This window comes from Schistocerca serialis, chromosome 2 (genome assembly GCF_023864345.2).
Source record: "Schistocerca serialis cubense isolate TAMUIC-IGC-003099 chromosome 2, iqSchSeri2.2, whole genome shotgun sequence".
NCBI lineage: Eukaryota > Metazoa > Arthropoda > Insecta > Orthoptera > Acrididae > Schistocerca > Schistocerca serialis.
Window position 1 is genome coordinate 322,188,041 of NC_064639.1, and position 27,100 is coordinate 322,215,140.

Below are 27,100 nucleotides of genomic sequence, written 5' to 3' on the forward strand. Positions count from 1 at the left end.
AAACGAATCGCGGTGCATGTCGTCTCATTATCAGGAGGGAATGATAAAACTTGGGAGAAGCGAAAATCCGTGCTACAGTGGCACAGGTGAGTACTGGACGAAGGAGTGTTTTGTATGTGTGGATGTCAGTATGGCATTTATTTGGTATTGTTAGTAGATTTAGATTACTGTGGGCTACTTTTGGATGGTGAGTAGCTGAGGGTTCGATGTTCAGTACAATGTTTAATTTTGTTCTTAAATAGCATCACCAGTCCAAGTGAAAGAGAAGAGTACTGTAAAGCACTTTTCGAAGATAACGAGGCCGTGTGCGTCCTGCTTCTGCTGTGTTCCTGTTGTGACTGAGGACGAAGGAGAGTAAGAAACGGCCGTTACTTTGCGGATTTAGGTATATTCACTGCCTTGGCGCTCCGTGGCCATCAACAGCACAGATAGTTGTTATGGAAACGTTTATAACAAAGTATCGAACGCCGCTACGATGTGCCAGAGAGTGTCAATGACCCAGGAGGGCCATATGGAGCAGTATCGTCGTCAGGCATTAGACGCCACTATGACAACCATCCGCAGCGTCTTCAGCACTCTCTGCGCAGGAACAACGACTGACATGGGAGGTACAGTTACAAGGCAGACCCAGTGAATGATTTCCTTAATTTTAATATAACAGATTTCATCCCATCACTCCAAATAGTTTCGACAGTGGATTAATAAAAAATAGAGAAATTAAGGTGGTGATTTTAATGAGTCGGGGGGGCTATACATAGGCTCCCACACTGGAGTATAACGGAGAGGACGTGCACACAACCGTATGAAACTGTCAGAAAAGTCCTTCTTTGAGATGTTGTTTAATTCGCGCGTCACATTGGCTTGAATGTCGATTATATCGTCAAAGCGTTGACTCTTCGTGTGACTTTCTGTACTTTTTCGTTTAGTGGTACGCTCGAATTGATAACACCAAGTCTCATCATACTTGATGAGTTTTTCCAGAAAAGAACTGTCCGCATTTTGCATTTCAATCAAGTCGCGGCCGTTGTTTTTGTTCGGGAGTTAAAGCGTGCGGGACAAACTTCACATGCACTTTTCTCTCCTTCAAAACATTCTGGAGAATGTCTTGAACACTTGATGGTTCAAATGGCTCTGAGCACTATGGGACTCAACATCTGAGGTCATCAGTCCCCTAGAACTTAGAACTACTTAAACCTAACTAACCTAAGAAAATCACACACAACCATGCCCGAGGCATGAAGCGCCGGCATGAAGCGCCTAGAACCGCTCGGCCACTCCGGCCGGCTGAACACTTGATTTAGAGTTTTTGCTTTATTGCGATTTATGACACAGCAGTACTGACACTGTGATCTAAGGTTCAGTACTTAACATCGGCTACTCAAAATTGACTGGTCGAACGCACATCTGAACGCACATCTGTTGATTACAGCTGTTAGGTCAAGTTGCTTATACGCCGGGAATAAAATCATTCTCGCAACTTTTCGGACGGAGGGTGCATAACTGTAGTTTTTGGCAGCACTATCAGTTTCCTGGCGCATTGTTACGAGCAATGAGATTCTGTGCCCATTTTTCAAATATGTACAAGTATCGTAAATGGTCGTATTAAAAATGTTTTGAACGCAGAATTTTTGTCTGCTTTTTTTAAAATTAAATAAAGTAATTTTCATTGAAAGGTTCAGTAACAATACATATGTAGACTAAAGACTATTTGAGTTATCCAGTGTCTTTTCTCTAAAACCAGAATGTTAGATAATTACTTCTATCACAGTTAAGAACAATACTAATTTGTATTTTTCATGCTAAGTGGTTGTACTGTGCTTATCTGAGCAGGTTCATATTTTGTGTATCCTCATGCATGAATATTGATAAGAAATGTGTATTCAAGACGATTTTGGTTAAGTTACTTCACTGAATTTTGTAAAGGTAAGTGTTGACATGTTGAGATACTATTGAAATGTTATTTATTTATTTCGGTAACTACCATATAGTTGGAGGTTACAGGACTTACTGCTGAAATAAACAACTGTTATAACTGTTAAGTTCGACTGGTAGCCATGTAAATAAATAATCCGGTGTTTTTTTTTATAAACTGTACTTGTGTGTATTCGGACTGTTCTGAATGATCTGCGTTAGTAATTAAATGATTAAACGTTTTATGAACACCTTTGAAAGACAAGGAGAGAGGAATGTGATTTTGACATGAACTTGAATAAGATCGCTAGTGCACTCGGTTTTACATCGGAGATTGTGACCTGTTACTGAACCCATTAGGTACACATCACGCGGTAAATTGATTTACCCATCATAGTAAGGGGAACGTTACAATTTTCTCCGCGCGCAGACTGGGTGTTTGTGTTGTCATCATCTCATCTTCATTCGGGAAAATGGCGAGATTGGAGTGTGCAAAGACTGGGAATTTGTACGGGCGCTGATAACCGTGTCATTGAGCGCCCCACAAACCAAACGTCATCATCATCATCATGATCATCGTTGGCCATATTACACTACCCGTGGCCCTACAGGAGTAGGCCGTAGTTTTGATGGCCACGTAGTTGTGTTACATTCCGCAGTACAAAAGTTAATATCTGTCATCAGCACATGATTAAAACCTCTCAAAAAACCAGTATTTAACGATATGCCGCCAATCTGCGTTGGTTTTTGAGCTGTCTTCAGTCTTTAGTTCGGTACACGATACCTGGAGGCCATTGAAACAAAGCTCCCACTCCAACTGTTTTCTGTCAGTTTCACGGCACCTACTGCTGTTCTACGAGTATGTCATGTATACGGGCGATGCAACGAAACATGACTGACGGCGATTTTCATGAGGCTGTTTTCTGCGACGTTGTTGTGGTGACAACGTACAATCGTCTGATGTGAAATTGTCTACGTGTTCCATCTTTATTGCTGTTTTTGTGTTTCTCGATCCTGGTTATCGTTGTAAGATATTAAGTTATAGTAAATAGTTTTCCTTTCCGGCAGTACCACTTTCTCGTCTTCTCACTATTGGCTGAAGACGGTTAAAAGTCTAAGCAGTGAGTGCGAAGATGTGTAGTGCGACTCGCGACGCGACGCGTGCTCTCGTGGAACAGAGTCGAATGAGGGCAGAAGTGTGGCGTACGCGAGGCGTTGCTCGTCGATCCATCTTGCTTTGTGGCCTCTGACAGAGGCGACAGCAGCGGCGTGGCCCTGCTACCAATTACCTACCAATCGATTCGGCCACGCTCGTGTGAGATTGAAAGGAAGCCAACCTGTGAGGGGCCATTCACGCGCTGGATGACGTCTCGGCAAATACGGGCTACCGAGGAGTGCCAAAGGAGTGTCGGCTGCGGCTTCCAATGCACATTGTGTGCTGAATGTCACTATGCTATTATGCGAATGTCGTATACCTGTCACCGTGGAGTTCCTAATTTTTCCATTACTACTTTCGAATCCCTGTGCTGCCTTCAAGTGGATGTATGCAAATTTTTCCCATCCGATGTGTACGATCATCGCGTTCAGATAGATAACAACTCGGAACTTTCGGGGATTTTCCTCTAATTGCAATAATTGTTTGTGAAAAGTTGACTGGCCTTACGATTTCTTTTTTTCACACTTTCTGTTTCTAATTTCATTTCCTATACAAGGGAAATCCAAACAAACAAACTACGATGTTAACAATATCTAAATGATCTTACGTCAAATATCCGTGCTCCAAAATACACGTAAATAACGATTCCTGTAGTGGTCCAATTAATCCACACAACACAGGTTTGAAGACACTGGAAAAGAAATGGACGTAATTCCAACCCCAGCCGTCGCGCGCCAGTTCAGTTTACCTTAGCGTGAGTATCCTCTTTGTCTCATATATCGATAGTGGTTAACTCTTTGATTGCGACCAGAGGGTATGATGGAGTGCAGAGAAGCTAGATGGGTCTCTCTTGGAGAGTGGCCGCTAGGTAACTCACGCAAGTGGCGTAAGCCACGTCTAAAGCTCATAAACCTCAAAAGATTGTACACTGTTACTCTTAATCGCCCCCACTGGGTAATGATATAAGCGGCATAAATTACGCCAACTCACCAACCTAATATTTTGAAAAAAAGTTACAGTTTCAGGAATCTAACCCAGATCAGTTAGCTTACAGACGTATAATTTGAAATTTCGTAATGTTTGAGTGTGAGTGTATAGGAAACTGGAAATAAGCAATCGGAATCACAAGAATTCTAACACTTGTTTCCTCAAAATACACGTTACACATTCCTGGTCTTTAATACATTTGTTCATGATATTTTTGATTTCAACCTGCCTGTCGATTGGATCACGACATTTTCAAGCATAATGAAAAAAGTGAAATTCGGTAATTCTGATTTGATGACATGTTGTTGTTACTCCTGGTTTGGACTCTACCCGTCGCTCCCATTTGAGAGCAAAATTACCGCAGATGTTTATGAAGACTTTTGGACAATAGTACGTAGCTTGCGCAATACCCCAACGAGAGTGTTTGAGACATCCAGAGCCGCACAAACTTGTGACGTTATGCCAGTAACCAGAGTAATTGCCGTTTCCAGCCAATACTAATTAGAAGTGATTCGGTCTGATACTGATAGGTCTGCATTATAGCCTGCACCAGTTGTGACTGAAGTGCCTCTCACAGCTACAAAAGGATGATTGAGCAGAGGACCCCACGGCGAACACGATACAAGGACCACATAAATGCTCATTTAGGTTAGGATCAGAGTTATTTGTGGGCCTTATAGGTTATTCCAAGTCTTGATGGTGCTCTTGAGTCATTGGCAGTCACTTCTAGCATTGCGCAATTTTTAGTTCAACAAGACTCCGTCCTGAATGAAGTTATAATGAGATCTAGAACTTTTGCTGCTTACAGGCGTTGATAAATATCAACGGGGACAGTCGGAAAAATGTGTCCCTCGACCGGGACTCGAACCCGGGACCTCCTGCTTCGAGATGGCAGACGCTCTATCCGATTGAGCCACTGAGGACACAGCCGCTAGTCTGACTGCAGGGACTTATCTCTGGCACGCTCCCCGTGAGACCCTCACTTTCCAACTTTCTGTCCACACACTACATTACTACAAATGTAGTGTGTGGACAGAAAGTTGGAAAGTGAGGGTCTCACGGGGAGCGTGCCAGAGATAAGTCCCTGCAGTCAGACTAGCGGCTGTGTCCTCAGTGGCTCAGTCGGATAGAGCGTCTGCCATCTGGACGCAGGAGGTCCCGAGTTCGAGTCCCGGTCGAGGCACACATTTTTCCAACTGTCCCCGTTGACATTTATCAACGCCTGTAAGCAGCGAAAGTTCTAGATTTCATTATAACTTCATTCAGGACTATACTCATTACTCGCTGCAGTCGATCTAACGATTCCCGTAAGAGTTCGGGCAATTTGAGTGCATCAGCACTGCAGAAGATCATTGGCCGGTAAGGCTTATCTGAAGATGGCATCTGTTCTTTCGGACATGTCAGAAAGTTCAGATACCATTGGTGATTTTGCAGCTCTCGAAGAATGAAATTACAATTAAATCCAGACCTTTAGCTGCTTACCGGCGTTGATAAATATCAACAGGGACATTTGAAAATGTCCGAAAGAACAGATACCATCTTCATATAGATAAGGGTTACCGGCCAATGATCCAGTGCGGATGTACTCAAATTGCCAGAACTCTTACTGGAATCGGTAGATTGACTGCCGCGAGTAATGAGTATAGTGCGCAGGGGCACTACAAATGTAGTGTGTGGACAGTAAGCTGGAAACGTGGGTCGCACGGGGAGTGTGCCAAAGATAAGTCCCTGCAGTCGCACTATCCTCTGTGTCTTCGGTAGCTCAGTCGGAAGCCGGCACGGTAGCTCAGCGTGTTCGGTCACATGGGCGGTGGCCCTCTGTAATAAAAAAAAAACTTAGTAAAGGAATCAACGATCAACTTGAACGGATGTCATGCGATGTCCGCCCAGACCAAACGCAACAAACAACACTGAATAAAATAAGGAAAAAAAAAGATAGAGCGTCTGCCATGTAAACAGGAGGTTCCGGGGTCGAGTCCCGGTCGCAACACACATTTTTCTACTGTCCCCGTTGATATTTTCACTATAACTTCATTCTTTGAGAGCGTCAAGATCACCAATGATATCTGTACAGCTACCAGCTTCATATACACTCCTGGAAATGGAAAAAAGAACACATTGAAACCGACGTGTCAGACCCACCATACTTGCTCCGGACACTGCGAGAGGGCTGTACAAGCAATGATCACACGCACGGCACAGCGGACACACCAGGAACCGCGGTGTTGGCCGTCGAATGGCGCTAGCTGCGCAGCATTTGTGCACCGCCGCCGTCAGTGTCAGCCAGTTTGCCGTGGCATACGGAGCTCCATCGCAGTCTTTAACACTGGTAGCATGCCGCGACAGCGTGGACGTGAACCGTATGTGCAGTTGACGGACTTTGAGCGAGGGCGTATAGTTGGCCGTCGAATGGCGCTAGCTGCGCAGCATTTGTGCACCGCCGCCGTCAGTGTCAGCCAGTTTGCCGTGGCATACGGAGCTCCATCGCAGTCTTTAACACTGGTAGCATGCCGCGACAGCGTGGACGTGAACCGTATGTGCAGTTGACGGACTTTGAGCGAGGGCGTATAGTGGGCATGCGGGAGGCCGGGTGGACGTACCGCCGAATTGCTCAACACGTGGGGCGTGAGGTCTCCACAGTACATCGGTGTTGTCGCCAGTGGTCGGCGGAAGGTGCACGTGCCCGTCGACCTGGGACCGGACCGCAGAGACGCACGGATGCACGCCAAGACCGTAGGATCCTACGCAGTGCCGTAGGGGACCGCACCGCCACTTCCCAGGAAATTAGGGACACTGTTGCTCCTGGGGTATCGGCGAGGACCATTCGCAACCGTCTCCATGAAGCTGGGCTACGGTCCCACACACCGTTGGGCCGTCTTCCGCTCACGCCCCAACATCGTGCAGCCCGCCTCCAGTGGTGTCGCGACAGGCGTGAATGGAGGGACGAATGGAGACGTGTCTTCTTCAGCGATGAGAGTGGCTTCTGCCTTGGTGCCAATGATGGTCGTATGCGTGTTTGGCGCCGTGCAGGTGAGCGCCACAATCAGGACTGCATACGACCGAGGCACACAGGGCCAACACCCGGCATCATGGTGTGGGGAGCGATCTTCTACACTGGCCGTACACCACTGGTGATCGTCGAGGGGACACTGAATAGTGCACGGTACATCCAAACCGTCATCGAACCCATCGTTCTACCATTCCTAGACCGGCAAGGGAACTTGCTGTTCCAACAGGACAATCCACGTCCGCATGTATCCCGTGCCACCCAACGTGCTCTAGAAGGTGTAAGTCAACTACCCTGGCCAGCAAGATCTCCGGATCTGTCCCCCATTGAGCATGTTTGGGACTGGATGAAGCGTCGTCTCACGCGGTCTGCACGTCCAGCACGAACGCTGGTCCAACTGAGGACCAGGTGGAAATGGCATGGCAAGCCGTTCCACAGGACTACATCCAGCATCTCTACGATCGTCTCCATGGGAGAATAGCAGCCTGCATTGCTGCGAAAGGTGGATATACACTGTACTAGTGCCGACATTGTGCATGCTCTGTTGCCTGTGTCTATGTGCCTGTGGTTCTGTCAGTGTGATCATGTGATGTATCTGACCCCAGGAATGTGTCAATAAAGTTTCCCCTTCCTGGGACAATGAATTCACGGTGTTCATATTTCAATTTCCAGGAGTGTGGATTCCGTCCTCTCCAAGGTGGAAATCATTTCCGCGTTAATGTGAACTTCGGGGATGGACTCGTTACGAAATAAGTCACGGGTGGATTCTGCGTAGTGTAAAGATGCTACGTGGTCGCACGAAGAGTTTGCAAACATAAACCTAAATTACACACCCATGCCCAAGGGGGGACTCGAAGCTCCACCGGGACCAGCCGCACAGTCCATGACTGCAGCGCCTCTGACCGCTCGGCTAATCCCGCGCGGCCATCACCCAGTCCCTGAGCGGAGAAAATCACCGACCCAACCGGGAACCGAACCCGGGCCGTTAGGTGTGACATTCCGTCGCGCTGACCACTCAGCTACCAGGGGCGAACACTGTTGTTTTGATAATAGAACTTCACCAATAATTCCATGCTCCTATTGTCCAAGCTCATGTTGACACGTCAACAAGTGCGTTGAGACTGGTCAGGCGTGGGAGACTATGAATCACGATGAATGATCATGGCACCTGGTGGCCATAGTTGGAACTGGACGGTGGTGCTGTGACGCATGGAAATCATGCACCCCAAACTGGACTTTAACGTTACCTAGTTTCGTACTCGTACGGTAGTTAGTTTCCGTGTTATAACGTGTTAAATAGTGAAAGTTTAGTTATAACCACCTGGTACGTTGTAGTTGTCAGTCGTGGATGTCGCGTGTGGTAGCCGTGTGGCTTGAGGCGCCTTGCTACGGAGGGAGGTTCGAGTCCTCCCTCGGTCATGGGTGCGTGTGTTGTCCTTAGCGTAAATTAGTCTAAGTTAGATTAAGTAGTTTATAAGCCTAGGGACCGATAACCTCAGCAGTTTGGTCCCATAGGAACTTAAACCACAAATTTCCAATTTTTTTTCAGTCGTGGACGGGACAGCGTTGTGTGTTGTTGTTATGTGATTTCGAACATGGGCAAATTGTTTGTGCTTTCTTAACTAAGGGCGCAGAGGTGTTTGGTGTGTCAAGAGGCACAGAATCGAAGATATATATCGCATACTCGGAAAGCGGAAAAAATATCATCCGCTAAGTCACAAAGCTGTCGAAAGTGTGTGTTGAGAGACCACGACAGACAGGCATTGAAGAGGATTGCGACAGAAAATAAGAGGACAAAGCTGCAAAAGTCGCTGCAGAGCTCAATCTCATACTCGCGAATCCTGTCAGAACCAAAACAACGCTGATGGAGCTCCATGAACTGGGAATTGCAGAACGATCCGGAATTCCAAAATCACTCATCAGTGTTGCAAATGCCCGTAATAGGGGAACATGGTGCCAAAGCCATAAAGCCTAGATTATGGTGCAATGGAAGAATCTTATTTGGTCGAACGAGTCTGGTTTCGTATTTCTAACTTCTGGCCGAGTGTAAATCCCAAGAGTGAAACATGGCGGTCGTTCCGTGATGATTTGGGCAGTCGTATCGTGCTATTCCATGGGTTTCATGGTTACTCTGAAAGGCCGTATTACTGCCGAAGATTATGTGACCATTTTGGCTGATTAGATCCATCCCACTGCACAATGTTTGTTCCCCAATGGCGATGCTGTGTTCCAAGAAGATAGGACCCATCTTCATACAGCTAGCATCGTCGAGGACTGGTACTGCCAGCGCGAGGTTGGACTATCGCGTCTCTCCAGGCGAACACAGTCAATAGATATCCAGATTATTGAACCTTTGTGGTCTCCTTTGGAGAGGTTGGTGTGTGATAGGAATCTACCTGATTCACCGTTATCTGAACTTGCTACTATTCTGCAGGAAGAATGGTATAAGATTCCTCCGATAACCATGTTGTTGTTGTTGTGGTCTTCAGTCCTGAGACTGGTTTGATGCAGCTCTCCATGCTAATCTATCCTGTGCAAGCTCCTTCATCTCCCAGTTCCTACTGCAACCTACATCCTTCTGAATCTGCTTAGTGTATTCATCTCTTGGTCTCCCTCTACGATTTTTACCCTCCACATTGCCCTCCAATGCTAAATTTGTGATCCCTTGATGCCTCAGGACATGTCCTACCAACCGATCCCTTCTTCTAGTCAAGTTGTGCCACAAACTTCTCTTCTCCCCAATCCTATTCAATACCTCATCATTAGTTATGCGATCTACCCATCTAATCTTCAGCATTATTCTGTAGCACCACATTTCGAAAGCTTCTATTCTCTTCTTGTCTAAACTATTTATCGTCCATGTTTCACTTCCATACATGGCTACACTCCATACAAATGCTTTCAGGAGCGACTTCCTGATACTTAAATCTATACTCGATGTTAACAAATTTCTCTTCCTCATAAACTCTTTCAATGCCATTGCCAGTCTACATTTTATATCCTCTCTACTTCGACCATAGAGGACCTGTATTTATCCATTCTGAGACGACTAGAACTTGTTTTGAATCCCAGTGGTTTTCCTACGCCGTATTAGGCATGTTAGTATGATGTGGTTTTTGTGTTTACATAGTTCTGGCCAGCCCCTGTGGCTGCGTGCGCTGGCTGCACTGAACTTAGCAGCTACTGACGTCCTCACAACACCGCTTCTCCGCCGTGGACGCCTTTGATCGACGCCACACTGCAGTACCGGACGAGGACGCATACCAGCATCTGTTGAAGTTTGTTGTAACAACGAAGAGTTACATGCACACCGTCTCTCTTGCTGCAGCAAGCTTACTCCTCCGACTGACTGCTGTAGCAGCTGTCCCACCTCTCTGAAGCGGTCACTGCACACAAACCCGATATATTCGTTTACTACAAATTTATTCTAACTACGATAAATGTGAATATGCAGAGAAAAAGTACCATTTCAATCTGGGTTTCCATACTTTTCAAAAAGTTCGAATTACCTCTGCTAGAGTTTCAAATCCACGGCTTCTTTCCACGTTTTGCAGCTAATTTTTTAGTATGATCGACGGGTTAAATGAATTATAAATTTGTGGTGTTCTGTGTAAGTGATTACCACTCCAAAACAAAACAGATCGTTGCACAGAAATTTAATCAGGGGATATCGAACGCATAGAAAGAAGAACAGCGCAAATTGTCACCTATTTATTTCACCAATGTTTATTTATTTACTTTTTAGTAATCAGTCTTCTGACTGGTTTGATGCCACCGATTCATTTCCTCTGCCAACCATTTCATGTCAGACTAGCAGTTGCAACCTAAGTCCTAAATTATTTGCTGGATGTATTCCAATCTCTGTCTTCCCCAACAATTATTACCCTCTACACCTCCATCTAGAACCATGGACGTTATTCCCTGACGTCTTAATGGATTTCCTATCGTCCAGTGTTTTCTATATATGCCTTTCCTCTCCGATTCTGCGAAGAACATCTACATTATTTATCTTATCAGTCCACCTGATTTTCAACTTTCTTCTACTGGACCACATCTTAAATGCTTCGATTCTCTTCTTTCCTGGTTGTCCTTCTGTCCACGTTTCACTCCCATAAATGCTGCGCTCCAAGGCCTATGTTTGATATTGCTCTTTTTCACAATGTTTTTATATCCTCCGTAACGGATTATTTTGCTATTAGGTAGCAGAATACCTTAACTTCATCTACTTCGTGATTCCCAAATCTGGCCGGCTGTGGTGGACAAGCGGTTAAAGGCGCTACAGTCTGGAACCGCACGGCCGCTACGGTCGCAGGTTCGAATCCTGCCTCGGGCATGGATATGTGTGATGTCCTTAGGTTAGTTAGGTTTAAGTAGTTCTAAGTTCTAGGGGACTGATGACCTTAGAAGTTAAGTCCCATAGTGCGCAGAGCCATTTGAACCATTCCCAAATCTGATTTTGTTTCTTGTTGTTCTCATCAAGCTACTTCTCATTACTTTCGTCTTTCTTCGATTTATTCTCAATCCAAGTTCAGTACTCGTTAGAATGTTCATTCCATTCAACAGATCCTGCAATTCTTCTTTATTTCATTGAGGATATCAATGCCATCTGCGAATCTTATCATTGACATCTTTTAACCTTGGATTTGAATCCCACTCTTCTTTCTTTCATTTCCATCATTGCTTTTTTGATCTATAGATTGAACATTGGGGCGAAAGACTACATCCTTGTGTTACACTCTTTTTAATCCGAGCACTTCGTTCTTGGTTCTCCATTCTTATCGTTCTCTCTTGGTTCATGTACATATTGTATATTACACGTCTTTCTCAATAGATTATCCCTATTTTGTTAGAATTTGGAACACTTTGCACTATTTTACATTATCGAATGCTTTTTCCAGGTCGACGAGTCATATGTACGTTACTTGCTTTTTCTTCTGTTTTGCTTTCAACATCAACCGCAAATTGAGACCTGCCTCTCGTGTGCGTGTATTTTTCCTCCGGCCAAACTAATCATTAACAGATCCTCAGTTTTCTTTTCCATTCTTCTGTATATTATTATTCTCAGCAACTTCGATGTATGAGCTGTTAAGTTGATCGTCCGATAATTCTCGCACTTGTCGCCTCTTGCTATCTTCGAAATTGTGTGGTTGATGTTTTTAATATATTCTGCACACCAACGTGAATAGTTGTTTTGTTACCATTTCCCACAAAGACTTCAGAAATTCTGATCTATCCCTTCTGCCTTATTTGATATTAAGTCCAAAGCTCTTTTAAATTCTGATTCTAATACTGGATCCCATATCTCTTCCCTGTCGCCTCCTGTTTCTTCTATCACTTTATCAGACAAGTCCTCCCCCTCATAGCAGCCTTCAGTGTATTCTTTCCACCTGCCTGCTCTCTCCTCTGCATTTAGCAGTGGCATTCCCACTGCATTCTTACTGTTACCGCCCTTTTTCTTAAAAAAAAATGGCTCTGAGCACTATGGGACTCAACTGCTGAGGTCATTAGTCCCCGAGAACTTAGAACTAGTTAAACCTAACTAACCTAAGGACATCACAAATATCCATGCCCGAGGCAGGATTCGAACCTGCGACCGTAGCGGTCTTGCGGTTCCAGACTGCAGCGCCTTTAACCGCACGGCCACTTCAGCCGGCCCTTTTTCTTAATTTCACCGAAGGTTGTTTCGACTTTTCAGAATGCTGACTCAGTCCTTCCGACAATCACTTGTTTTTCGATTTTTTCTCATTTTTTATGTAGCCATATCGACTTAGTTTTCCCTGCACCTCCTACTTATTTCTGTATTCCTGAATTTCCCCGAACATTTTTGTACTTCCTTCTTTAGGCGATCGACTAAAGTATGTCTTGACCTGTGTTTGATCTTCTTAGACACGTCCATTCCTCTTCAGATGGAGTGCTTACTGAGCTATTCATTATCGCAGCATCTATACCCTCGGAGAACTGCAAGCATATCTCTTCATTCCTTAGCACTTCCGCACCCCCCCCCCCCCCCCCCCTCTTTGCGAATTGATTCTTCTGGACTAATCTCTTAAACTTCAGCGTACTGTTCATCCTTACTAGGTTGTGACTTGAGTCTGTATCTGCTCGTAGGTACGCCATACAATCCAATATCTGGTTTCGGAATCTGTCTGAGCATGCTGTGATCTAACTGAAATCTTCCCATAGCTCCCGGCCTTTCCAAAATATACCTCCTCCTCTTGTGATTCTTGAACAGAGTATTCGCTATTACTACTGAAATTTATTACGAACTCAATTAGTCTTTCTCCTCTTTCGTTTCTACTACCGAACCTATATTCACCCATAACTCTTTCTTCTGCAACCTCATTCCAATCCCCCATGACTATTAGATTTTCATCTCCCTTTACGTACTGAATTACCTGTTCGGTCTCTTGATATAATTTGTATTCGCGGAATAAAGTCATGGAAATGAAAAATCTGAAACTGCAAACGCTTGAAGATAGACGTCAATTATCATCTGAACCCTGCTTAGAAAGTTTCAAGAACCAGTTTTATGTGAACAACCTAGAAATCTACTGCAGCCCCAATATGTATCACTCATGTGGCAAATCGTGAAGACAAGGTTAGACTAATTACTATACGCACATAGCATTTAAACAGCCATTCTTTCCGCAATCCATATGTGACTGGAACACGAAAAATAAAATGGGATGCAATGCTAACTACCTTCTACTATGCACTTCATAATGGTCTGACCAAAAGTATCAGGACCACTGTTATTGGACATTGATACAAGATGTTCCACCCTTCTCCTTGATGATGGCTTGAACTCTGCTGGCAGCCCATTCTTCCTTTAGAGACGAAACCACGGAATGCAGTGATGTTGGACGGAGGTGTCTAGAGAGAAATAGATATACATCTACATAGATACTCTGCAAATCACATTCAATTGCCTGGCAGAGGGTTCATCGAACCACTTTCACATTTCTCTCTTATTCCAATCTCGTATAGCGAACGGAAAGAATGAACACCTATATCTTTCCGTACGAGCTCTGATTTCCTTTATTTTATCGTGGTGATCGTTCCTCCCTATGTAGGTCGGTGCCAACAAAATATTTTCGCATTCGGAGGAGAAAGTTGGTGATTGGAATGTCGTGAGAAGATTCCGTCGCAACGAAAAACGCCTTTCTTTTAATGATTTCCAGCCCAAATCCTGTATCATTCCTGTGACACTCTCTCCCGTATTTCGCGATAATACAAAACGTGCTGCCTTTCTTTGCACTTTTTCGATGTACTCCATCAGTCCTATCTGGTAAGAAACCCACACAGCGCAGCAGTATTCTAAAAGAGGACGGACAAGCGTAGTATAGGCAGTCTCCTTAGTAGGTCCGCTACATTTTCTAACTGTTCAAAAAATGGTTCAAATGGCTCTGAGCACTATGGACTCAACATTTTAGGTCATAAGTTCCCTAGAACTTAGAACTACTTAAACCTAACTAACCTAAGGACATCACACACACCCATGCCCGAGGCAGGATTCGAACCTGCGACCGTAGCAGTCCCGCGGTTCCGGACTGCAGCGCCAGAACCGCACGGCCACCGCGGCCGGTTTTTCTAACTGTCCTGCCAATAAAACGCAGTCTTTCGATAGCCTTACCCACGACATTTTCTGTGTGTTCCTTTCAATTTAAGTTGTTAGTAATTGTAATACCTAGGTATTTAGTTGAATATTCATATCACCCAAAGGCGTTCCATTAGGCTGAGGTCGGGGGTACTGGCCAGGCCAGTCCAGTTCAGGAATACTACTGTCCATAAACCTTTACCTCAGAATGCTATTTTATGAAAGAGCGTATTTTCATGCTGATACACTCATCGTCTCCGGGTTGTTCCTCTACTGTACGTCGTACATAATGCTGTAAAACGTGTTCATATCCTTCCGCATTTAGTGTGCTTCTGAGCGCAACTCTAATCACGAAAAGCACCTCTGTACTGTAACACCACCTCCTCTGTACCTTATTGTTGGCATTACGTGTGATGGCCAGTAACGTTCTCCACGCGTTCGGCAAACCCGAACCCTTCCATTGGATGGCCTCATGGTATAGTCTGATCACTCAAAATCACTCTTTCCTAGTCACCAACTGTCCAGCGGCATCCTCTTTAGACCACCTAAAGCGTCTCTTAAAACTGACTACAGAAATCTGTGGCTTACGAGCAACTACTCGACCTTTACACCCCACTATTTTATCTCCCTGTGTAAAGTCATTGTGCTAGCTGGACTGCTGGTAGCATTTTGATCCCTCCGCTGATTTCATAGAATATTTTACAACCACCCTCCACAGACAGAGCGAGGTGGCGCAGTGGTTAGCGCACTGGACTCGCATTCGGGAGGACGACGGTTCAATCCCGTCTCCGGCCATCCTGATTTAGGTTTTCCGTCATTTCCCTAAATCGCTTCAGGCAAATGCCGGGATGGTTCCTTTGAAAGGGCACGGCCGATTTCCTTCCCCATCCTTCCCTCACCCGAGCTTGCGCTCCGTCTCTAATGACCTCGTTGTCGACGGGACGTTAAACACTAATCTCCTCCTCCTCCACCCTCCACAGTGCCCGACTGTCCTTGTCCGTCAGTACATGAGGTCTACCTGGTGGTGGTTTAGGTTTGGTTGTCTCTTTATTTTTTCACTTCACAGTCACAACACAACAGTCGAATGGGGCAGCTTTGGAAGGGTCGAAATGTCCTTGCTGATTCTATTACTTGGGTGACATCCAGTGACTAGTTCACATTCGAAGCCACTGAGCTCTTCTGATCGACCTTTTCTGCTATTACTGCTACTCTGCTGACAACACAATACTGTCCACCTATTTCATATTGATGGGTGCGCCTCTCGTGACATCTAGTAGTGAAGTCCGCATTACATAGAGCTGCCCGGATACTTCTGATAGTGTAGTATCAAAGATCGTGGTTGGAAGCAATTTCTATACAAAGAAAAGAAAATGCCAAATTATTCCTGCTCTAGCGAAATTTAGAAAAAACTACCGTTAATAAAGGAGGTAGGGCATAGGTTACCTCCTGTACATTTCTGTCATCCAATCAAAAGTCGTGTTCTATAGCGTGTCGACAAGTGATAGGCGGTGTACGGTGGAATATTAGCATATAAGAACGGAAGTAGCTTTGTAGTAATAGAAAATAAACTGTGCTGCTAAGAAGTGAGTTGCAAGTGGGGAATTGTCTACATAGATAAGACTGGGAGACTACACTTATGTCCAAAATAAAAGCAACAAACCGCTATTTCGCTCCCCTGTATCTAATTCATGATATAATCATACAGACTCTTCTGCACAGAGGACGGCATTCTGGTCAAGGGAAAACCACGCCAAAGATGACGCCAGACCACCTACAAAACTGGGTAGTGTTTGCTAGGTAGTCCCATATGCACAATCGCTGTACACAGAGTCGCAGACGCTGCAGTATGGCACAGAGAATTCGCCTAAGGACTCTGCGGTGGAGCCGGTCGGGGTGGCCGAGCGGTTCTAGGCGCTACAGTCTGGTACCGCGCGATCGCTACGGTCGCAGGTTCGAATCCTGCCTCGGGCATGGATGTGTGTGATGTCCTTAGGTTAGTTAGGTTTAGGTAGTTCTAAGTTCTAGGGGACTGATGACCTCAGAAGTTAAGTCCCATAGTGCTCAGAGCCATTTGAACCATTTTGAACTCTGCGGTGGAGGGCCATAGGAAGAATGGAAACAGAACAGTCGCATAATAATGTGGCCTGATGACTTAATGTGAATTGTTTTGGTGTTCCTCGAATGTGGCGACAATTTATAGAGACCGAAACTGTATTCTGAAGACCAGGGTAGGGGCGATCACATGTGACACCAGAAGAGAAAACCGTTATTTGGCTGTAAGAAACACGACGGTACTGCCTTAGAACTGCACAGCAACTGGCGGCTCATCTGGCAGCATCCAATGGATGTGTCACTTCAAGGCAAACGGTGTGCAGAAGGCTTCGGCACAGTGGCCTATACTGTCCGAGGCCTGCTGTATGTGTATCTCTGACGCGTTTTCACAGAAGGGAACGTCTAGAGTGGAGTCGTCAACATGACACCTAGACGGTCGAACAGGGGCCAATGTGCTTTTCACAGATGAATCCTGATTTGGTCTGGAGAATGACAGATTCGCATCTGGAGGAAACGTGTAACAAGATTTCGGAACCCAAACATTGTGGAAAGAGACCGATATCGAGGAGGATCCCTAATGGTGTGGGCAAGGAATGTGTTGACCATTCAGACACCTCTTCAGGAAACTTTAGGCGTGAATCTGCAAAGTTTAACTGCCGTCAGGTATCGTGACGAGATCCTTAGACCTCATGAGCGGTTGTTGAGAGGGCTGTTGCCCCAGACTTCGTAATGATAGACGTCAAAGCTCGACATCATAGAGCACCAGTAGTTGACGTTTCCTAGAAAACGGAAGATATTGCGCACATGGCGTGGCCTGCTCGATCTCTCGATTTGAATCCCATAGTGTGTGTCTGGGATGTACTAGGGAAACTGGTTGCATCACGTCAGCATCCACCAACCACTCTCCAAGACCAATGAGCAATTCTGCAGGAAGAGTGGGTATTATTGCCTCAACAAGAAAAAAATGTATGTGAAATCTTATGGAACTTAGCTGCTAAGGTCATCAGTCCCCAAGCTTACACACTACTTAACCTAAATTACCCTAAGGACAAACACACACACGCACACCCCATGCCGCCGGGACCAGCCGCACAGTCCATGACTGCAGCGCCTTAGACCGCACGGCTAATCCCGCGCGGCTGCCTCAACAAGAGATTGATGACATCATTCACAGCATTCGCCGTCGTTGTCAGGCCTGTTTTGCTGCCAGAAGTAGTAACACCCCATACTTAGCGCATTAACCAGTTGTCGGAATGTGTATGCAAATCCGTTAAGTTGCCGTTAAGTTGGAAAAAACGAAGAAAGTTTTTGTCTACAGTTATGCATGTTGCAATTATTTAAGTTCAGTATCCCTTACATTATTTCTACCTTATTATCACCTGTTTATACTGTTTTGTGGCAAAATACACGCAACCTTGCAACAGTTCCGCCTGTTGCTTTAATTTTGGACACCAGTGTATTAGTAAACGCCTAGCTCAGCTCGAGAGCAGACAGTAGTGAGACAGTGGGCTCGTCTTCTGGAGACGATTCAAACCCCTTTCCAGCCATCCAGATTTATGGTTTTCTTAAAAAAGTGAATTCTAGGGTGGTTCCTTTGAAAACGGCGAGACTAATTTCGCTTCCAATCAGAGTTTGTGATCCGTCGTTAACGGGGCGTTAAACTCTAACCCTCTTTCTTGGGTTTTTCCTTTTACGAGGAAAACTGACAACATAGGAAGTCAGCAAACACTCATCACAAAGAGAGCATCTAGACTATAAAGTTCCAGAAGTTTGCGTCCTAGCTAATCTGATAACTTCAGCAAAAAAATATGGGAAATTATGGACTCAGTGTAGCAGGTTGACAACGTGAGTCGCTATGATACAGTGTGCCAACGACTTCATTTCCAGCAGTATTCGGCCCACTGGCTTACAGCAATGGAGAAACTGTCTTACAGTGCGAGACAGGAAGCACATTGTCTCTTAGCCGCCACGCGGTATTGTGGGATCAGTACCACTTCACAGCAATGCAGCACTTTACATTCGACAGTATCAGGCCAGCAGAAATTTACATAAAATTATAATTAATAAAGGATGTGAACCTCCTCTTCACTCCAGTGGAAGAAATAAAAAAATCCCACTCTAAAATTTTCTTGGCATTATTAATTAATTACTTAATTAATTAACTGCTGCTAACAAGCTTAACCTATAGTCACGTTATTTAGTGCAGGTTGTATAGCGCAAATTGTAATTGTAAAAATACATAACCATTCATACAAACATTATTCAGCGTCAATAAATGTGGTACATCTAAAATAACCTGAGGTAAGAACACATCATGTAACCCCTTAAAACAAAACTCAGGATTATGTTACTTTGAGTACACTTCATTACTACAATTCAAGTACTAGTGATTTACTCTGCCCATTGTTACTTTATAGGGTCCACTGGAAGCCCTTCTGGCACGAGATAATTTTCTTTCTCTGAGCATAAGTTGACCACCGTGTCATCAGAAAAATTTTCATGGTATCACATCGGCGGTTCCGCGCCATCGGAGTGGCGCTGTGTAAGCATCAAAGATCGCACACCCACGTGATTCATTAGGAACCATTTATCCTGTAAAGTCCCGAGAGAACACGGAGACTGACGCCAGACACCACATACTCAGTTAAACTCACAAAAATTATCTTCTAGTAGTAGTTCTTTGGTCACTGATCATCCCTAGACCCTCTGGCTACTCGCATCGCTGAAAAAGCCATGTCTTGATCTATATTTGTTACAGCCTCTAAAGACGTTTCTGCAACTGCAGCGGTCGTTACATGGCCTGTAACTCTTAATGAACTGTTTTTATTGCTACTGACTTTCTTTCTTGTTTAAGACCTCCTTCTTTACAGATGATAATACGAGGGCTATCCACAAAGTACGTTACGTTTTGGAATTAAAAATAAATGAAGTATTGGAAATTTTTTTCATTATATACAGATGAAAGCCACACTTAAATACTACTTTTCTACATAATTGGCATTTAAATTAAGGCACTTATCGTAGCGATGGACGAGCTTGGAAATTCCTTCGTCGTAAAATTCGGCCGCCTGCGCCTTCAACCACATGGCTACCTCTTTTGGGACAGAAAAGGTGTGATTTTTGTGGATTTCCTGGAAAGAGGCACTACAATAAACTCTCAAAGGTATTGCCAAACTCTGCACAACCTCAGAAGAGCAATACAAAACAAGCGCAGGGGAAAGTTGGGATCAAAGTTCTTGCTGATTCACGACAACGCCCGGGCCCACACGGCAAATGCCACTCGTGAAGTTCTCGAATCTTTTACGTGGGAGTTGTTTCCTCATCCGCCGTACAGTCCCGACCTGGCACCGAGCGACTTCCACTAATTCCCAGTAATGAAGAAGTGGTTGGCTATGCAGCGTTTTGATGACGGCGCACAGCTTCAAGAAGAGGTAACCACGTGGTTGAAGGCGCAGGCGGCCGAATTTTACGACGAAGGCATTTCCAAGCTCGTCCATCGCTACGATAAGTGCCTTAATTGAAATGGCAACTATGTAGAAAAGTAGTATTTAAGTGTGGCTTTCACCTGTATATAATAAAAAAAAATTTCCAGTACTTTATTTTTAATTCCAAAACGTAATGTACTTTGTGGATAGCCCTCGTAGAAGCAGGAAAGAATGTCAGAGTATGACAGCTGAAATAGCTCTGGCCCATCAGTAAATGCTCTCTTCTGATGACGGCCATTTACTGCAGAGATCTGGCCGAAATATTGCTCAACATCACAATATGACGAACGCGGTCACATATTCAGAAAAAAAATGCCGAGGAGCACTTGTTTCTTTTTCTTACCTTCTGTAAGACGGTAATCCGAATTTTGACAGTCATTGCTTTTGTTATGTCAAGTTGTGCATCGATCACAACGTTTAATATCACGTATATCTGGTCAATCCGCAATTTACAGAAACGTCGTTACTCTCGCAACCATTTCAGCATTACCATTTTAAACACTATCGGAAGACAGGTGCCTGACGAAGGCAGAAATATTTTAGCCTAGACCAAAACTTTTGGCCATTTGTATGCATAGCTAGCTAGACCAGGTAGCGCTTCGCGACGCTGAAGAACGATTGCTGCGCTGACCTATTTCCGGTGGCGGGATTGCGCTACTGCCGCCTACGACGCGATGGCTGACCTTGGCCACAGATGGATGGCCACATATTCCTCACCTGTCTCGTGCCTTCCACCCATTTCATAAAACAAACAGCTTCTAATAAAGCTTTCCATCGTGAATGTGGGCCCTAATGCTGCTATATCCTGCGCCCAGTTACGTGCTCCCGCCCATTTATCGCACGTACTACTGCTGGAGTGAAAGCAGTTCCAGTGCGGTTCGTCTTTTACAGTAGGACCGGCTATTACTACAGTGTTCCTTCTTCGTGGTGTCCATTTTACAATGTTTGTACGCCTCCATTGGGAGTTAGCTTTATTTTCCATTTAAATTCTTTTCTTTGTCTCATATTACGCTTTTATTATGGAAGATGAGACACGTCTCCGTTGACATCGATATTCGTGCTACTTCTTAGGTTTTCTGATTTGCTCAAGTGAACTTTGAAGGGTTCCGTTCCTCTTCAGTGTTAAGGCAGTGTCCATTCCGGTTCCCAACGACAGTGTTATTGGAAGAAATGCTATGGGATGAACTTATATGTATGAGAGTAAGTGCAATAATTGTGTGATGGTCACCTCCTTCCTCTTTACCTAGAACTCGCCAAATTTCTACATATTACAATGAAACCAGTTCCTAATAAAAAGTTCATGCTCCATCCATTCTCACCGGTGCACGAAGTGCGTGGACGGTATTGGAAGTTTAGCAAGTTAAGGTCCGTCAAAAATGTGAGAAGTGACTTGAAAATTTCCTTGACTACAGAACGTAAAGGCTGCCTTGCGAGCTTTCGTCTGTGGGCTAAAAAGCCAAATGGTTCAAATGGCTCTGAGCACTATGGGACTTAACTTCTAAGGTCATCAGTCCCCTAGAACTTAGAACTACTTAAACCTAACTAACCTAAAGACATCACACACATCCATGCCAGAGGCAGGATTCGAACCCGCGACCGTAGCGGTCGCGCGGTTCCAGACTATAGCGCCTAGAACCGCTCGGCCACCCCGGCCGGCTAAAAAGCCAAGCTACTGAGTTGTATTAATGTACGTGTATACCAGAAAAGTGTTCAGTGCATGATAGAGGCTATTTAACTCTGTAATAAGTCGTCTCGATTATAGTTTCAAAGCGAATAAAGCTACTGTCAGGATCACTCTGGACATGCTTTAAATATTTATATCATTCTTATGATGTTTGTGCGAAAGATCGCCAGTAGGCAGAAGGAACTTCTACAGCGTATCTTTAATAATAGACCTCGACGCCTTTTTCCACGCTAGATGGTCGAGGAAAATGTCGTGTATGTTCCAGTATACTCATGCGGTCTCTGAACACCTTTCTGAGCGTCTTTCTCTGTGTAGACAATGACTACAGATATACTGACGCGTCTATAGCCCTACTGAATATCCATCCACATATTTTTGAGGATTCATTCGGCTGAAGCCAGTGGATGCAAAGGTTTCCCACTTACTGCTTGAAATAGTTCTTGCACTTTGTTTTTCTTCGCGCCCTGAAAGACTCATATCATACGCACTTGACCTATTATCTGAGGGTTAATGACTTTTTTGTTGGATGTTTTACAGATATTTACTGGAGGCTGTCACTCCAAATTCAAATAACGTATTATTTTTGCCGAAACGGATGGCGAATTTACTTCTGTACTTCCCTTATTCGTTTGGAATACCATTTGTTTTTACACAAAGTACAAAACAAAAGTTTTACTTGCACTTTTTGAAGGTACTTGAGATTAATAGGACTTTTCGCAACACAGAACACTGCATTTTAGAGTTTTTATGATGAGAAAGGCAGACAGTGAGAGGTACGTTACCATGTGACATAAGCTAGTTATTTTTACTGATATGTTGATGCCTGTGGAATCATTTTACTGTCTTTATGTGGACAAATTAATTTGATCATCAACTTTTCTTGAACAATTTGATATCATTGCCATTGTTGGTGACAAATATGCCGGCCGGCGTGGCCGAGCGGTTCTAGGCTCTTCAGTCTGGAACCGCGCGACCGCTACGGCCGCAGGTTCGAATCCTGCCTCGGGCATGGATGTGTGTGATGTCCTTAGTTTAAGTAGGTTTAAGTAGTTCTAAGTTCTAGGGGACTGATGACCTCCGATGTTAAGTCCCATAGTGCTCAGAGTCATTTGAACCATTTGGTGACAAATAAATAGTAAAAAATGAAATCATTTCCTTATTTTATTAAATTCTGGAATCCTGTTGTAATGACGTTGGGGAAAAGCACTGGAGTTAAACGAGCTGAACAGCGTCAAAGTGTGATAAGGGATGCCGCACTGTGTTAGTGATATTCCTCAGGCAGTTCCACTCAGCTCCCTGTATAAAAGAACATCACATACGAATGAAAGTGTGCCCACATAGACAATAAGCAACAACGATTTTGCAATCAGTTTAAGAAATTTTTATATCAATAAAATAAATGTTTGAGTAAAAAATTTTTTTTACCTCGCCTTATTTTCTTCTAAGTTGTTTTCTAACCAATAAATCTGGACGTATGAGACAAATTCTTCCCTATGTTTCCTTTCCTTTTTACGTACGCACCGATTTTGAAAAATGATTGTTGTATCGGCGCCAGATATTGGCTAAACGAGAATATTTCTTAAGCAACTGACAATGAACATCAGACGCAAAACCTGACTGTAGAGAGGCGTCAGTAAAAGCTGTGGCACTAAAAATGACGTAGTTCGCCAGTGAAATAAACGAATCAGACTAACAATGTCTCACCAAATACCATTTTAACTTGGTGTTGCTACACCAATACAGTTTACTTTTCGGAAGTTGTGTTTAAAATTATGACACCCCTAGCTAATGACCTTAGTGCCTATGATATACGTAAGCACGCAAACGAATTATGAGTGGAACGATCAGATAGCTCCATTAGAACTTATTGGAAGCACGGAACGTTTGCGAAAGATACTGAAAATGAAACATTGTTCGATCTATTAGCTAATTCGGTATTTCTAATTCGTTATTTGTCTTGCAGTCAGAACTGTTTAGTTAATGATACAACGTAACAGCAAGCCAGAATACCTGCCACAAGCTGTTTGACATCGTCTGACTTTAGTAGGTAGGTGGATAGACTTGACACGATCCATCTGTTTGCATCACTTGAATAATGATGTTTAAATATCAAAAAAGAGGCACAGGAAACTCTGTTCGCAGTGATTCTGAATGCTGCAGTTGTGCGATAACTTCGCAGAACGACTTGGTTTGTACAGCTGGTCTAATTTTGTTTTGTTTGTAGCAAGTGAACATCCTTCCTCAGCCATATTTCGTTATTCAATATGAAATCCATTCAGGACCCAGTACAAACGTTTGCTATTGTTGCTGTTCCTGTGGTTTTCAGTTCGAAGACTGGTTTGATGAAGGTTTCCATGCTAGTCTATCTTCTTGCAAATCTCTTAATCTCTTGAATAACTATTGCAACCTACAACCATTTGAACCAGCTTGCTATATTTACGCCTAGACATCCTTCCACAATTTTTACCTCCCATACTTTCATCTCGCATGAGGCTGACTATTTCTTGACGTCTCAGAATATGTCATATCAACCTATCGTTTCTTTTAATCAAGTTGTACCATAAATTTTATTCTGCATTTGTCATTGGTTATTTAATCTATCCATGTAATCCTTAGCATTTTGATGTAGCATGACATTTCAAAAGCTTCTATTCTCTTCTTGACTGAACTAATTACGTTCATGTTTCACATCCGTACAAGGAGGAAATCCAGACAAATGCCTTTTCTGAGGACTTCCTGACGGTTAAATTCACCTGCTAGTTTTAGCGCCTAATTTCCTAATTTAATTACTTCAGCTTCTCCGGAGTTAATTCAGCTACATTGCTTTACCCTTGTTTTACTTTTACTGATGTTCATCATACACTCTCTTATCAAGACACAATCCATTCTGCTCAAGTGCTCTTCCAAGTCCTTTGTCGTTTATAACGGAATTACAATGTCATCTATAAACCTTAAAGTTTTCATTTCTTTTCCCTGAACTTTGAGTCTCTGCCAAATTTCTCCTTGGTTTCTTTTTCTGATAACTCAAAGTACAGACTGAATAACATCGAGACAGTTACGTGCCTGTCTGTTCTCCTCTCTAATGCAGCCACCTTTTCATGTCTTTGGACTATCACTACTTGAGTCTGGTTTCTGTAAAAGCTATTGATAACTTATCACTCCCTGTATTTGAACACCGTTACCATCAAAATTTCAAACAATGTACTCCAGTCAGCTTAGTCAAAAGCTTTGTCTAGATCTACGAATGCTGTAAATGTAGTTTGCCTTACTTTACCCTATGTTCTAAGACAAATCATAGGGTCATTATTGCATCCCCGCGTTCCTACATTTCTCCGAAACCCAAACCGATCTCCCCTAGGTCGGCTTCTACCGGTTTTTCCATTCTTCTGTAAATGACTCGAATCATCTACATCTACATCTACATTGATACTCCGCAAGCCACCCAACGGTGTGTGGCGGAGGGCACTTTACGTGCCACTGTCATTACCTCCCTTTCCTGTTCCAGTCGCGTATGGTTCGCGGGAAGAACGACTGTCTGAAAGCCTCCGTGCGCGCTCTAATCTCTCTAATTTTACATTCGTGATCTCCTCGGGAAGTATAAGTAGGGGGAAGCAATATATTCGATACCTCATCCAGAAACGCACCCTCTCGAAACCTGGCGAGCAAGCTACACCGCGATGCAGAGCGCCTCTCTTGCAGAGTCTGCCACTTGAGTTTATTAAACATCTCCGTAACGCTATCACGGTTACCAAACAACCCAGTGACGAAACGCGCCGCTCTTCTTTGGATCTTCTCTATCTCCTCCGTCAACCCGACCTGGTACGGATCCCACACTGATGAGCAATACTCAAGTATAGGTCGAACGAGTGTTTTGTAAGCCACCTCCTTTGTTGATGGACTACATTTTCTAAGCACTCTCCCAATGAATCTCAACCTGGTACCCGCCTTACCAACAATTAATTTTATATGATCATTCCACTTCAAATCGTTCCGTACGCATACTCCCAGATATTTTACAGAAGTAACTGCTACCAGTGTTTGTTCCGCTATCATATAATCATACAATAAAGGATCCTTCTTTCTATGTATTCGCAATACATTACATTTGTCTATGTTAAGGGTCAGTTGCCACTCCCTGCACCAAGTGCCTATCCGCTGCAGATCTTCCTGTATTTCGCTACAATTTTCTAATGCAGCAACTTCTCTGTATACTACAGCATCATCCGCGAAAAGCCGCATGGAACTTCCGACACTATCTACTAAGTCATTTATATATATTGTGAAAAGCAATGGTCCCATAACACTCCCCTGTGGTACGCCAGAGGTTACTTTAACGTCTGTAGACGTCTCTCCATTGATAACAACATGCTGTGTTCTGTTTGCTAAAAACTCTTCAATCCAGCTACACAGCTGGTCTGATATTCCGTAGGCTCTTACTTTGTTTATCAGGCGACAGTGCGGAACTGTATCGAACGCCTTCCGGAAGTCAAGAAAAATAGCATCTACCTGGGAGCCTGTATCTAATATTTTCTGGGTCTCATGAACAAATAAGGCGAGTTGGGTCTCACACGATCGCTGTTTCCGGAATCCATGTTGATTCCAACATAGTAGATTCTGGGTTTCCAGAAATGACATGATACGCGAGCAAAAAACATGTTCTAAAATTCTACAAGAGATCGACGTAAGAGATATAGGTCTATAGTTTTGCGCATCTGCTCGACGACCCTTCTTGAAGACTGGGACTATCTGTGCTCTTTTCCAATCATTTGGAACCCTCCGTTCCTCTAGAGACTTGCGGTACACGGCTGTTAGAAGGGGGGCAAGTTCTTTCGCGTACTCTGTGTAGAATCGAATTGGTATCCCGTCAGGTCCAGTGGACTTTCCTCTATTGAGTGATTCCAGTTGCTTTTCTATTCCTTGGACACTTATTTCGATGTCAGCCATTTTTTCGTTTGTGCGAGGATTTAGAAAAGGAACTGCAGTGCGGTCTTCCTCTGTGAAACAGCTTTGGAAAAAGGTGTTTAGTATTTCAGCTTTACGCGTGTCATCCTCTGTTTCAATGCCATCATCATCCCGTAGTGTCTGGATATGCTGTTTCGAGCCACTTACTGATTTAACGGAAGACCAGAACTTCCTAGGATTTTCTGTCAAGTCGGTACATAGAATTTTACTTTCGAATTCAATGAACGCTTCACGCATAGCCCTCCTTACGCTAACTTTG

General features: G+C 44.0%; 1 protein-coding gene and 1 non-coding gene across 4 annotated transcripts in view; one reads left to right on the forward strand and one right to left on the reverse strand.

Annotated features, from left to right (window-relative positions):
• LOC126457125 (inactive ubiquitin carboxyl-terminal hydrolase MINDY-4B) overlaps positions 1 to 27,100 on the reverse strand; it is a 496,867-nt gene that overhangs the window by 152,228 nt on the left and 317,539 nt on the right. The window lies entirely within an intron of this gene.
• On the forward strand, positions 15,381 to 15,453 carry Trnaa-cgc (transfer RNA alanine (anticodon CGC)). Its single transcript has one exon. It is a non-coding gene; the product is annotated as a tRNA-Ala (tRNA).